Genomic DNA, 14,819 nt, shown 5'->3' with positions numbered 1-14,819 from the left:
CTGAGTTTCGCACGAATAATGTTTGCGGAAGCCATGTTGTGATCTGTGGAAAAAGGAATGACCGTCCAAGTGTGCCGCAATTTGAGATGATATAATGTGTTCAAGGATTTTACATGAGATGCAAGTTAGAGAAATAGGTCGGTAGTTATTGATGTGTTGCTTAGAACTGGATTTATGAACCGGAATCACCTTTCCGATTTTCCAATCTCTTGGAACAATGCCACGTTCGAGAGATTGTTGAAAAATTTTAGTCAAGATAATTGATGAGCACATTTTGGTGTTTTTGAGAAACTTTGAATTGATATTATCGACACGGGAAGCAGAAGACACCTTTAAGGTATCAATCACTCTAGAAACACCAACTGGTCAATAACAAGAGGAGGCATTGAACAAAACTTAGAATCACTAACATTTGCATCAGCAGAACAATCGCTAACTGAGAAGGATTTCGAAAAAAAATCATTAAAAGCAGAACAACAGTCAGAAGCAGGCAAGGTGTCGCCATCAACAGGACTGATAGTGATATCGTCCTCCTTTTCCCCTCCCATAACACGCCAAAATTGGCGCGGATTAGTACGGAGCATCGACGGTAATGTTCGTTTAAAGAAAATCTTTAGCTTCATGCACAACACGAATGTAATTCCAGTTGGCGCGGCGATAAGTTCGCCATCGTTCCTGCTGGTGCGTACGCTTGGCAACGCGAAACATTTGTTTTTTCTTGTTGGCGAGTTTAGATAGTGTACTATTGTACCAGGGTGCTCGATTATTTATTGGCCTGATCCAGTAGCCACGATCAGGCCAATAAACTTCTTGCTCAAACCAGCATCGCCGATCTGCCAATCCGAGTCACGCCCCACCGCAGCCTAAACAGCTCCCAGGGCGTGATTTCCGAGTATGACCTACTAAATGAATCTGAAGCTGACCTGCTGGAGGGCCTTGGTAGTCAGGGCGTAACAGCGGTCAGGCGCATAACCATCCGCAGAGACGATAAACAAATACCGACAAAACACCTCATCCTAACCTTTGACAAGTCCACCCTTCCAGAATTCATCAGCGCAGGTTACATCCGATGTTACATCAGAATTCAAGTGCCAACGGTTCGGGCACGGCCCAAACTCCTGTCGCGGCCGACTTACCTGCGCACAATGCGCCCAGCACGACCACCCGTCCGACAACTGTAACGTTCAACAATTTCTTTGCGTAAACTGTCAAGGCCCACACGCGGCGTACTCCAGAAAATGCGAGAAGTTCCAGCTAGAAAAGAAAATAATCAACATCAAGGTCACAGAGAACATCACCTTTCCGAGGCGCGAAAAAGGTTCGCCTCTTTCTCCCTGGGGAGGCACGCCGACGCTGCTCGCCCGGGGGGGAGCGGCGTCTGGTTTCGCCGGGGACCCAGTACCGCGAGTCGGACTTGGACCCGCCCCCGTCCCTCCGTGGGTTGCCCCTAGCAACCCAACCAGCCTCTACACCGCTCGCTCACCCAGCAGCGGCTGTGGTGGCAACAACGTCTGTTGGGGATGCCGCTGCATCCACTGCTTCCTCTCCACTAGCCCAAAGCACACGCAAGGGCACGGAGATGGAGACGGAGGCAGCCGCAGCGACCCGCTACCCCACCTCACTGCCTGTGCCATCTGTGGTGCTCCCCACGCCTTCGTCACTGGCAGCGCAGGCAAAGAACACCCGAAAGGGTACCACATCAAGGGGGCTCAGTCCGCTGTGCACCCCCTTGACTTCAGATGACGACATGGACGTCGAGCCCTTCCGGCTTGCATCGCAGCGGAAGGAACGGGCTGCGACGTCCACGTCAGTAGAGAAGGCCAGAAAGTCCCTCCCAAGAGTCCAAGCCCCGAAAGACCCTACATAAATAATCACACTCCAGTAGCTCTAACACATCATAATGGGAAGAGAAAACATAGTTCAATGGAACTGCAGAGGCCTTCTGAATAATCTTGACGACGTGCATGAAATTCTGCATGCCAACCAGGGAAGTTTAGTGTGTGTCCAGGAAACACATCTGAATTCCAAACACGCAAATTTCTTGAATAGTTACCTGGTATACAGGAAAGACAGGAATGGCTGCACACACTCTTCTGGTGGTGTAGCTATAATCGCACGCAAATCCTTAGCGTGCCACCCTGTCACCTTGAACACCGTCCTTGAGGCTGTAGCCGTCCGCACAATAATTTTTAATAGGTTGATAGTAGTATGCTCCATCTACATCTCTCCTGATCTTGCACTTCTGAGCTCTGACTTTGAGGCGCTGGTCGACCAGCTTCCTGAACCATACATCATAACAGGCGACTTCAATGCACACAATTCTCTTTGGGGCTCTTCTCGCACGGATGCCCGAGGTCGCCTGATAGAGAAGTTTTTAACATCCTCTGGAGCATGCCGTTTCAACAAGAAACAGCCTACATACCATAACATAGGACGCAATACATACTCAAATCTTGACTTGGCTATTGGTTCGGCAATTCTATTTCCATGTCTTGAGTGGAGAGTGGGCACTGACACACATGGCAGTGACCACTTCCCCACTTCACTAACATATATAGGTAAAGGCCCATGCAGTTCATCTTCCCATAATGGGTTCAATTAGGCACGAGCTAACTGGAACACATTTACAGAGACATCGAAACTACACCACACATCCATAGGACACCTACACGTTGAAGAAGCTACCCAACTCCTCACGGCGCACATCCTCGACGCCGCAGAAAAGTCCATTCCCCACAACTCTGGTGCCCTGTGCAACCAGAGGAGAACGTGGTGGAATAAGGACTGCAGCCGGCGCGAGAGGCCCAGAACAGGGCGTGGGGTATCCTTCGTCGGTACCCCACGTCGGGTAACCTTAATTTGTTCAAACGGGCCAAGGCTTTCGGAAAACGTGTGCGCCGTGATGCAAAACGAGAGAGTTGGCACACCTTCTTGACATCTATTAATTCATACATGGACACACACAAAGTCTGGACACGTATACGTAAGCTCCATGAACAACAGACACACAGCCTGCCCTTGGTTAGCACAACAGGGGACACACTTGAAGACCAGGCTAACACACTTGCACAACACTGCGATCACGTGTCCAGTTAAGCACACTACACAAGCACTTTCATGAAACACAAAACATCTGCAGAAAGGAAGCCCTTACAAGACAAAGACAAATCAAATACTTCTTACAACTCTGAATTCATTCTCTATGAGTTGAGGGTTGCCCTGAGCACGTGCAAACCTTCAGCCCCAGGCGCAGAAAAGATTACATACACCATGATACAACACCTACACCCAGACACTCTTGAAACACTCTTACACCTATACAATAAAATATGGCTTTCGGGGCACGTTCCACCCTCTTGGAGGGAGGCCACAGTAGTTCCTTTCCTAAGGGAAGGGAAGGACCATTCTTCTCCCGCCGGTTATCGTCCCATTGCCCTTTCAAGCTGCCTGTGTAAGCTCCTCGAGAAGATGATAAACAGGCGACTTGTGTACTTCATAGAGTACAATGGTCCTCTCGAGAGCTGCCAGGCAGGCTTCAGGGCGAGGCGATCTACCAGCGATCAACTCGTTGTATTAGAGGCGTATATCAAAGATGCTTTCCTCCACAAGCAGTACTATATGACAGTCTTCTTTGATATGGAAAAGGCGTACGATACTGCTTGGCGGTACGGCATTCTCAGCGATTTGAAGTCCTTTGGCATGTCGGGTATCATGATGAACACGCTTGCCAGTTACCTGTCTGGAAGAACGTTTCGCGTGCGAGTTGGAACTGCACTTTCTAGGGTTCATGTGCAGGAAAACGGTGTGCCGCAAGGTGGAGTTTTACGTTGCACTTTGTTTATTGTGAAAATGATTTCTTTTCGGAAGGCATTGCCACCGTAGATTTTATGTTCAATTGATGTAGACGACATACAATTGTCTTTTAAGTCTTGTAACTTGTCTGTCTGCGATCGGCAAGTCCAGCTTGGTGTGAACAAGCTTGCCGGCTGGGCAGATAGCAACGGTTTTCAATTTAATCCAGGGAAGTGCACTTGTGTTTTGTTTTCCAAGAGGCGTGGCATTCGGCCGGATCTAGACATTCAACTCCACGGTGTCTCTATTCCTGTAAAAAAGGAACACAAGTTCTTAGGTATTATCTTTGACGAAAAGCTCACATTCATCCCACACATAAAACAACTAAAACATAAATGCTTAAAAACAAGGAATATCCTCAAGGTTCTGTCGCACATCTCATTTGGTGATGAAAAACAACTTCTTTTACGTGTTTTTACCAGCTTGATAGGTTCACTATTGGACTATGGCAGCGTTATTTATGGGTCAGCAAGTAAAACATCCCTCAAAATGCTGGACCCAGTGCTCCAGCTCGGGCTCCGCCTGGCGTGTGGCGCCTACCGCACTAGCCCGGCCGAAAGCCTCTATGTGGAGTGTAACAAATGGAACCTACAACGTCAGCGAGCATACACAGATCTCCTTTATGCTTTTGAAATTTCATCCATGCCTCACCATTCTTTTAAATCAGTTGTTCATGATACGTCCATGACTGAACTCCTTTTAAATCGACCATCCTTCTCTGCGCCCTTCTCTTACAGAGTAAGAGAGGAAGCGTCAGAGCTTGCTGTCTCCTTTTTAGATACAATCCAAAGTTGTTTAACGGATTTTATAGCACCATGGCATCTCCGCCCTGTATCATGCGACACCTCTTTCACACATGTAGATAAAAACCGAGCTCCCACATGTGCAATTCTGCAGCATTTTTTGTATTTGCAGCAGAAGTATGAGTGTTCTGAATTTTGTATGGACGCTTCTAGAACTGCCACCTCTGTGTCCTGCGCGGCGCATGGGCCCAGCCCTAGTGTCACTAGAACTCTGAATAGTCATACTAGTATCTTTACAGCAGAGGCTTACGGTGTACTTCTTGTTGTCAATCATATACTTCAAAGCCACATCCCACAATCCATTATCTATACAGATTCCCTCAGTGTTGTGGGGGACTGTCGTCAACAATGCCTTCGAAAAACAACGTTGTCAATCTGATCGTCAAGGGTATTACGTCTGTGTATGTACGCAAATTTGAACTGGTTCTTTGCTGGGTCCCTGGCCACTGTGGTATAGCCGGGAACGAAGCAGCGGACCAAATGGCTGCTGCTGCTACACTCTTGAATACAGTAGACGTAACCACATTAACCTACACCGACGTGAAACCACACATCAGACAACAACTTCGCAAAACATGGCAAACACACTGCAGTGAACAACAGACAACAAGTTACACGTAATAAAACCTCACTTTGGACCATACACCACCGACACACGCAATAGATACTCTGAAGTCGCCTTGGCCAGATTACGGATAGGGCACACACATGCAACGCACTCGCATCTTCTCACTTCATCTCCAAGACCTCTGTGCAGCAGGTGCGGAGAGGCCCTATCCGTAGTGCACATACCAATCACTTGCAAGGCACTTCACACAACACGACACAAACACTTCGGAGAACTCTACAGACAACATATCCCACTACATCCATCGCTGTTTCTAGGTGACGATGCCAGTGTTTCTGTGAAACGTGTGTTTGATTATTTGCCAGACGTTAAGTTTTTAAACCTCATTTCCTGTCAGGCATAATCAAATCTGGCCCTATAAACGAGCCATCACGATTATCTTGAACTGATTTTACTATGTTTGGTCGACACGGTTTTTTTACCTACCTTTTGGTGGTAACCACTTCACTTCATTAAATAAACTTTTCTCTGGCGCTCTTTGCCCTTAGTCGGCCTTGCGCCATAAATACCCAACGATCATCGTCATCATCATAGCTCATACTCATTCAAAGCAAGGGACAGGCCTCCACACGACGCAAACATTTTCCTGAACTGTACAGACAACTTAACCCGCTATACCCTTCACACTTCTTGGCCGACAGCCCAATTTTTATATTAAGCGTGTTTTTCAGTTTTTATCAGATGTGAAGTTTTTCCAGCTTTGTTCCATCATGCATATTCATCCTGGCCCTATACGCCAGCTATCTTTAATCTTTATGGATTTCAAGAAGCTTCACTTTTGTTTTTTTCTGAGATAATTTAGTATATAATTGCACATCTGTGTCATCATCAAATAATTTTGCCTTTGGCACGTTTTGCCCTTTTTGGCCTGGCACCACTACACGCAAACGATCAATCAAACATGATCTGTCCAAGGCCGCACTGAAGTGTCTTTTCCACCACTTCATAACTTGAGTTTTCCAAAACTGAACTAGTCTAGCTTCTTATTGATTGAATCACTCGATCAGTCAAACGCTCTTGCTACAGAGTCAGTACTTCTCTTGTCCAAATTTCGTTAAGGTTCCCGCACGGGGCACCTTGAGCAATCTTGGTGGCGGTACTGGCCATACCGCGGACCCCGAGCCGCCAAACATAAGCTGGAGCCAACCGGGGCGATGTGTTTATAGGTGGAGGGTTAGAAACCACGAACGGTGGCCGTCGGTGCCCATGTCAAGCTCCTGCTGATGGGCTCCCTGTCTGTTCACCAGGCAGGGAGCTCCGGGACCTCTTTGACCATCAGGGTAAAGTCAAAGAAGAAAGTACCCCGTCCCCTGCTTCTATACTATGATATATGGCATTTTCTAAACCCCCCCCAAACGCGATCGGCCCCCGAAAAGGGGCCGCACCCAAGTTTCTTCTCCTCCGTTGCAATCAATCTCTCTCCCAAAGCCTAATAATTTCCATATTAATGGAATCAGTTGACAAAACAAAGCCCATCACATCCCAGTCTGTGTTTCTAATCTTCAAGTTTCTTGAAAGCCTTATCGGTAAGTCATACAAGGCTAAGAAACTCACAACGGGAAAAGTTTTGATAGAAGTAGAAAACAAACAACAATCCTCTAACCTCCTCAAGCAAGCGCGCATGGTAGATGTTGACATCAAGATCACGCCCCATCGCAGCCTCAATAGCTGCCAGGGCGTGATCTCTGATCGGGATCTAATGAATGAGACTGAAGCAGATCTGCTCGAGGGCCTCCGAGATCAGGGCGTGACAGCAGTGAGGCGAATCACTATACGCCGAAATGATGAAATAATTCCTACCAAGCACATCATCTTGACACTTGACCGTTCAAACCTTCCTGAGTCGGTCAACGCAGGTTTCTTGAGATCACCAATCCGACCCTACGTGCCGAACCCACGCCGCTGTTTCAAGTGTCAGCGGTTTGGGCACGGCACAACGTCTTGTCGTGGTAAATTGACGTGCGCAAAATGTGCAGCACATGATCATCAAACTCAGAATTGTAAATCCGAGAACTTCACCTGTGCGAACTGCCAGGGACCACACGCTGCCTATTCTAGGAGCTGTGAAAAGTTCAAACAAGAAAAACAGATCATTGCCTTGAAAGTCAACGAAAACATCACCTTCCCAGAGACCAGTGACCAGTTCCAGCACGAAAAGAAAATAATAAACATCGATGTCACAGAGAACATCAACTTCCCAGGTGCGCGAAAGAGGTTCGCCGCGTTCCCTCTGATGAGGTACGCCGACGCAGCTCGCCGGGGGGCGGAGCGGCGTCTGGTTTCGGCGGGGACCCAGTACCGCGAGTCGGACTTGGTCCCGCCCTCGCCTCCCCTTGGGCGGAATATGGCAGCCCAATCCGCCTCCACACCGCTCGATCACCCAGCAGCGGCTGTGGTGGCAACGTCTGTTGGGGATGCCGCTGCATCCACTGCTTCCTCTCCACCGGACAAAAGCACACGCAAGGGCACGGAGATGAAGACGGAGGCAGTTGCAGCGACCCCCTCTCTCGCCTCACTGCCTGTGCCATCTGTGGTGCTCCCCACGCCTTCGGCACTGGCAGCGCAGGCGAAGAATACCCGAAAGGCTACCACGTCAAGGGGGCCCAGTCCGCTGGGCACCCCCTTGCCTTCAGATGATGACATGGATGTCGAGCCCTTCCGGCTTTCACCGCAGCGGAAGGAACGGGCTGCGACGCCCAGGTCAGTAGAGAAGGCCAGAAAACCCCTTCCAAGAGTTCAAGCCCCGAAAGACCCTACATAAATAGTCACACTCCAGTAGCTCCGAACACATCATAATGGGAAGAGAAAATATAACACAATGGAACTGCAGAGGCCTTCTGAATAATCTTCACGATGTACACGAAATACCTCATGCATATCAGCCAAGTGTAATGTGTGTTCAGGAAACACATTTGAATTCCAAGCACATAAATTTCTTGAATAGTTACATGTTCTTCAGAAAGGACAGGGATGGCTGCACGCACTCTTCTGGAGGTGTGGCCATAATTGCCCGAAAACCTTTAGCATGCCACCCTGTTACTCTGAACACTGTCCTTGAGGCTGTGGCAATTCGAACAATAATATTTAATAGGTTGATAACGGTATGCTCCATAAACATTCCTCCAGATGTTTCACTTTCGAGCTCTGACTTCGAGGCGCTGGTTCACCAGCTGCCCGAACCGTACATCCTTACAGGCGACCTTAATGCTCACAACTCTCTTTGCGGCTCTTCTCGCACGGATGCCCGAGGTCGCCTGAGAGAGAAATTCCTTACATCTTCAGGAGCATGCCTTTTCAACAATAAACAGCCTACATACAATAACATAGGACACAACACATACTCATATCTTGACTTGGCGATTGGCTCCGCAGTTCTCTTTCCTCTTCTCGAGTTGGGTGTGGGCACTGACCCATACGGTAGTGACCAGAACCCCACCTCACTAACGTATATAGGTAAAGGCCCATGCAGTTCATCTTCCAAAAACAGGTTCAATGAAGTACGAGCTAACTGGAATACATTTACAGAGACATCCAAACTGCACCACACATCCATAGGACACCTACACGTCGAAGAAGCTACCCAACTCGTCACGGCGCACATCCTCGACGCCACCGAAAAGTCCATTCCCCACGCCTCTGGTGCCCCGCGCAACCAGCGGAGGCCGTGGTGGAATGAGGACTGTAGGCGGGCGCGAGAGGCCCAGAACAAGGCGTGGGGTATCCTTCGGCGGTACCCCACGTCGGGAAACCTCCTCTTGTTCAAACGGGCAAAGGCGTTAGGAAAACGTGTGCGCCGTGAGGCAAAACGAGAGAGTTGGCGCACCTTCCTTACATCTATTAACTTGTACACAGACACACACAAAGTCTGGACACGAATACGAAAACTAAAAGGACAACAGACACACAGCCTGCCTCTGGTCAGCACATCAGGGGACACGCTCGAAGACCAGGCTGACACACACGCACAACACTTCGAACACGTTTCTAGTTCAGCACACTACACAAACACTTTCATGAAACACAAACAAACGGCCGAAATGAAGCCTATGCTAGATAACAATAGGTCAACATGTTCTTAAACTCAGAGTTTTCACTGCATCAGCTGAGGGCTTCTTTGAGCACGTGTAAACCCTCAGCTCCAGGCCCAGACAACATCACATACACAAGGCTACAACACCTGCACGCAGACACTCTTCTAACACTCTTACAGCTATATAACAAGATATGGCTTTCGGGGCACATTCCAAACTCTTGGAAGACGGCTATAGTTGTAGCTTTCCTGAACGAGGGAAAGGACCCGTCGTCCCCCTCAAGCTACCGTCCTATAGCCCTGACGAGCTGCCTGTGCAAGCTCTTCGAGAAGATGGTAAATCGCAGGCTCGTGTACTTCCTCGAGTACAACGGTCTTCTCGAGGGCTGCCAGGCAGGCTTCAGGGTGGGGCGATCGACCAACGATCAACTCGTAGCTCTTGAATCGTATATAAAGGATGCCTTCGTGCATAAGCAGTATTGCGTAACTGTCTTTTTCGACCTCTAGAAGGCCTACGACACCGCTTGGCGTTATGGGATCCTTAGTGACCTCAGGTCATTCGGTGTTTCGGGTAATAGTTTGAACACCCTTGTTAGTTATTTGTCAGAGAGAACGTTCAGAGTAAGAGTTCGTTGTGACTTTCAAAGGTTCACGTCCAAGAAAATGGCGTGCCGCAAGGTGGCGTGTTGAGTTGCACTCTCTTCATAGTAAAGATGAACTCTCTTGGCAAGGCACTGCCACCAACAATCTCTTATTCTATGTATGTAGACGACGTGCAAATATCTTTTAAATCATGTTATATGTCAATATGCGAACGTCAAGTCCAGCTTGGTGTCAAGAAGCTTGCCGGCTGGGCAGACAAGAATTGGTTGAAATTGAATCCTGCAAAAAGCTCGTGCATTGTGTACTCAAGGAAGCGCGGGGTCCATCCGGACCCAGACATTACTCTTAATGGCGTGTCGCTTCCTGTGAACAAGGAGCACAAGTTCTTAGGTGTTGTGTTTGACCAGAAACTCACATTCATTCCATACATCAAGGAAATTAAACATAAATGTCCGAAAACAATGAATATACTTAAGGTTCTCTCCTATCAATCGTATGGTTCGGACAAAGAACTCCTACTACGGCTCTATACTGCTTTGGTTGGGTCTCGTTGAGACTATGGCAGTGTGGTATATGGGTCGGCGTCTAAAACAGCGTTGCGAATGCTTGACCCAGTGCTACACTTGGGGCTACGGCTTGCGTCGGGTGCTTTTCGCACTAGCCCTGTCGAGAGTCTGTATGCCGAGTGTAATAAATGGAGCCTTGAGAACCAACGGACGTACATGGACTTACTTTATGCTTTTAAAATTTCAGCGCTGAATAACGATCCTTTTTATTCTGTCTTTAACGACACATCCACATCTGTGCTTTTTGTTAATATCCCATCCGTTCCTCTGCCCTTTTCACATACAGTGAGAGATCGAGCCTCGGATCTGAGCGCTTCGTTTTTAGATGTGTACAGATCATCCGTTTCAGACATTTTACCTCCTTGGAAAGTTGGTCCTGTGTCCTCCGACCTTTCTTTTATGACACTTGACAAAAATCGGGTACCGCGAGCTGCAATACTGCAGCACTTTCTCTCTCTGCAGTTTATATACCCACTTGCAGAATTTTACAGTGACGCGTCTAAAACCTCCACTATGGTCTCCTCCGCAGCTCATGGTCCGAATTTCAGTGCAGCCAGAACCATGAGCGCCCACACAACAATTTTTTCAGCAGAAGCATATGGAATTTTATTGATTGTACGACACATACTTGAAAACCAAATTCCGAAGTCTATCATCTACACTGATTCCTTGAGTGTTGTTCGCGCACTGTCATCGCATACACCCCCCACAAACCACATAGTTAATATTGTATTTAACACTATCATGTCTGTGTATGCTTAGAAGCATCAGCTGCTCCTCTGCTGGGTCCCAGGACACGTTGGGATCGCTGAGAACGAGTTGGCAGATGAGAGGGCCGCTGCTACTGAACTCAGAAACACTGTAGACATAACAACCGTACCATATACAGACCTCAAGCCACACATAAGACAACACTTGCGTAGAACATGGCAAACACTCTGGAGTGAACAGACAGATAACAAGTTATACGTTGTAAAACCACGCTTGGAACCATGCACCACTGACACACGCAACAGACACACAGAAGTCGCCTTGGGTAGGCTGCGGATAGGGCACACTCATGCAACGCACTCGTATCTGCTGATGGGATCGTCTAGACCTCATTGCAGCAGGTGCGGTGAGGCCCTATCCGTAGTGCACATACTAATCACATGCAAGACGCTTCACGCAACACGACACAAACACTTCAGAGAATTCTGCAGACAACATATTCCCCTACATCCATCTTTTTTTCAAGGTGACGATGCCATTGCTTCTGTGAAACGTGTGTTTGAGTATTTGTCAGACGTTAAGTTTTTAAACCTCATTTCTTATCGCGCATAATGAAATCTGGCCCTATACACCAGCCATGCTCATTGTCGTTTTGTGATTTTACTTTTGTTTTTGCTGACTTTACTCAGTGTTTAAGGTTTACCCCTCATATATGACTATTGTTTTGGCGCTCTTTGCCCCAGTTGGCCTTGCGCCATAAACATTCCAACCATCATCATCATCATCATCATCAACCAAATGTGGAGGAAGCATCAAAACTCATCACGGCACACATCCGCGACGCTGCCGAAAAGTCCATTCCCCATGCCTCCAGCGCTCCGCGCAACCAAAGGAGGCCGTGGTGGAATGAGGACTGTAGGCGGGCGCGAGAGGCCCAGAACAAGGCGTGGGGTGTCCTTCGCCGCTATCCCACGTCAGACAACCTCATTTCTTCTAAACGGGCGAAGGCTTTTGGGAAGCGAGTGCGTCGTGAGGCGAAAAGGGAGAGTTGGCGCACCTTCCTCACTTCCATCAACTCATACACTGACACGCGAAAAGTATGGACACGAATACGTAAACTAAAAGGACAACAAACACATAGCCTGCCCCTGGTTAGTATAAAAGGGCACACACTGGAAGACCAGGCTAACACACTCCCACAACACTTCCAACATCTGTCCAGTTCAACACACTACACCAACACTTTCATAAAACACAAAACATCCTGTGAGAAGAAGTCCTTGCGAGACAGTAATAAGTCGACGTCATCTTATAACACCCCCTTCTCACTGCTTTAGCTGAAGATCGCACTTAGTACATGTAAACCTTCAGCTCCAGGCGCAGACAACATTACATACACTACGATTGAACACTTCAACACAGACACACTTGAAACCCTCCTTCACATCTACAACAAAATATTTCTTTCGGGGCACCTCCCAAGGTCATGGAGGGGGGCCATCGTAGTGGCCTTTCTGAAAGAGGGGAAGGACCCTTCCTCTCCAGCAAGTTATCGTCCCATCGCCCTCACAAGCTGCCTGTGTAAGCTGTTCGAGAAGATGATTAATAGGAGTCTCATGTACTTCTTAGAGTACAATGGTCTTCTCGACAGCAAAGCTCCCAGGATGGCTTCAGGGCTGGGAGATCCACCAACGATCAACTGGTTGCGTTGGAATCGTATGTAAAAGATGCCTTTATCAATAATCAGTTTTGCATAACAGTCTTCTTTGATATGGAAAAGGCCTATGACACTGCCTGGCGGTATGGCATCTTGAGTGACCTCAAGTCGTTTCGTGTCTCAGGCAACATGCTGAACACCCTCGCTAGCTACATGTCGGAAAGGACCTTTCAAGTGAGGGTGTGCAGTGCACTTCCCAATGTATATGTGCAGGAAAATGGCGTTCCTCAAGGCGGTGTCCTGAGCTGCACACTATTCATTGTTAAGATGAACTCGCTCCGGAAGGCATTGCCACCAACCATTTCCTGTTCTGTATATGTAGATGACGTCCAAATATCTTTTAAGTCGTGTAACTTCTCAATTTGTGAACGCCAAGTCCAGCTTGGGGTGGACAAACTTGCTGGCTGGGCGGACACAAACGGTTTTAAACTGAACCCTGTAAAAAGTACTTGTGTTGTGTTCTCCCTGAAGCTCGGAATTCATGCGGACCCTGATATCTCTATTAATGGTGTAGTAATCCCTGTCAGAGGGGAACAGAAGTTTTTGAGAATAATATTCGACAGTAAACTGACATTTATCCCTCACTTGAAACACCTTAAACATAAATGGCTAAAAACAATGAACATTCTTAAAGTCCTGTCACACCAATCTTATGGTTCTGACAAGCTAGCTCCTCCTGCGGCTTTATACTGCAGTTCTAGGATCTCGCTTGGATTAAGGCAATGTTGTTTATGGGTCCGCGACGAAGACGGCGCTAAAAATGCTTGACCCGGTGCTTCATTTGGGGCTTCGTCTTGCCTGTGGTGCCTTTCGCACTAGCCCCGTTGAAAGCCTCTATGCAGAGTGTCACAAATGGTCCCTGTATTACCAGAGGACATACACTAACTTGTTGTATGCCTCTAAAATCATGTCTATGACAAATCATCATTTTAATTCAACCATTCATGATGCGTCATCAGAGCAGCTCTTTGCAAATCGTCCATCTATTTCCATGTCGTTCCCTCTCAGAGTGAGAGCAGAAGCTTCTGAGCTGGCTGTGTCTTTTTCACACATCCACAACACACCCATTACTGATTTTATTGCGCCGTGGCAACTCCGGGCAGTTTGTTGTGACACGTCCTTTCTGCAATTTGACAAAAAACGGGCACCAAGGGTAGCCATTATTCCGCATTTCCTCTTCCTGAAGGAGAAGTATCAATGCGCAGAGTATTACTGCGACGCATCAAAGACAGCTACGGCTGTGTCTTGTGCTGCGCATGGACCGAACCTCAACGTGTGTAAAAGAATGAACTCCTATAACAGCATTTTTACGGCTGAAGCACACGGAATTTTACTTGTTTTACATCACATCGTTCAACATCAAATTTCAAAGTCAATAGTGTTTAGATTCTCTTAGTGTTGTACGTGCACTTTTGTCAAGAAAACGCTCAAAAAATTATTTAATCAATCTTGTTTTTAAGGGCCCTACGTCGGCATACGCCTCAAGTCTTGGAATAACAATATGTTGGGTTCTTGGCCACTATGGAATAGCCGGGAATGAAACCGCAGATCGAATGGCCACTGCTGGTACACTCTTGAATACCGTGGACATAGCAACTGTGCCTTACACAGACATGAAGCCACACATTAGACGCCAACTTCGCAACGCATGGCAAACACACTGGAGTGAACAGACAGATAACAAGTTACACGTAATAAACCCACACTTGGGAGCATACACTACTGACTCACACAACAGACACATTGAAGTTACCTTAGCTAGGTTGCGGATAGGACATACACTTGCAACACACTCACACCTGCTCACTGGCTCTCCAAGACCCATGTGTAGCAGGTGTGGGGAAGGCCTATCCGTAGCCCACATCTTAATTACATGCAAGGCACTCGACACAACAAGACACAGACACTT

This window comes from Haemaphysalis longicornis, unplaced genomic scaffold (assembly GCF_048455015.1).
Source record: "Haemaphysalis longicornis isolate Haplotype H1 unplaced genomic scaffold, Haemaphysalis longicornis Haplotype H1 scaffold_1, whole genome shotgun sequence".
Classification (NCBI taxonomy): domain Eukaryota; kingdom Metazoa; phylum Arthropoda; class Arachnida; order Ixodida; family Ixodidae; genus Haemaphysalis; species Haemaphysalis longicornis.
Note: the sequence above shows the minus strand (reverse complement) of the source record.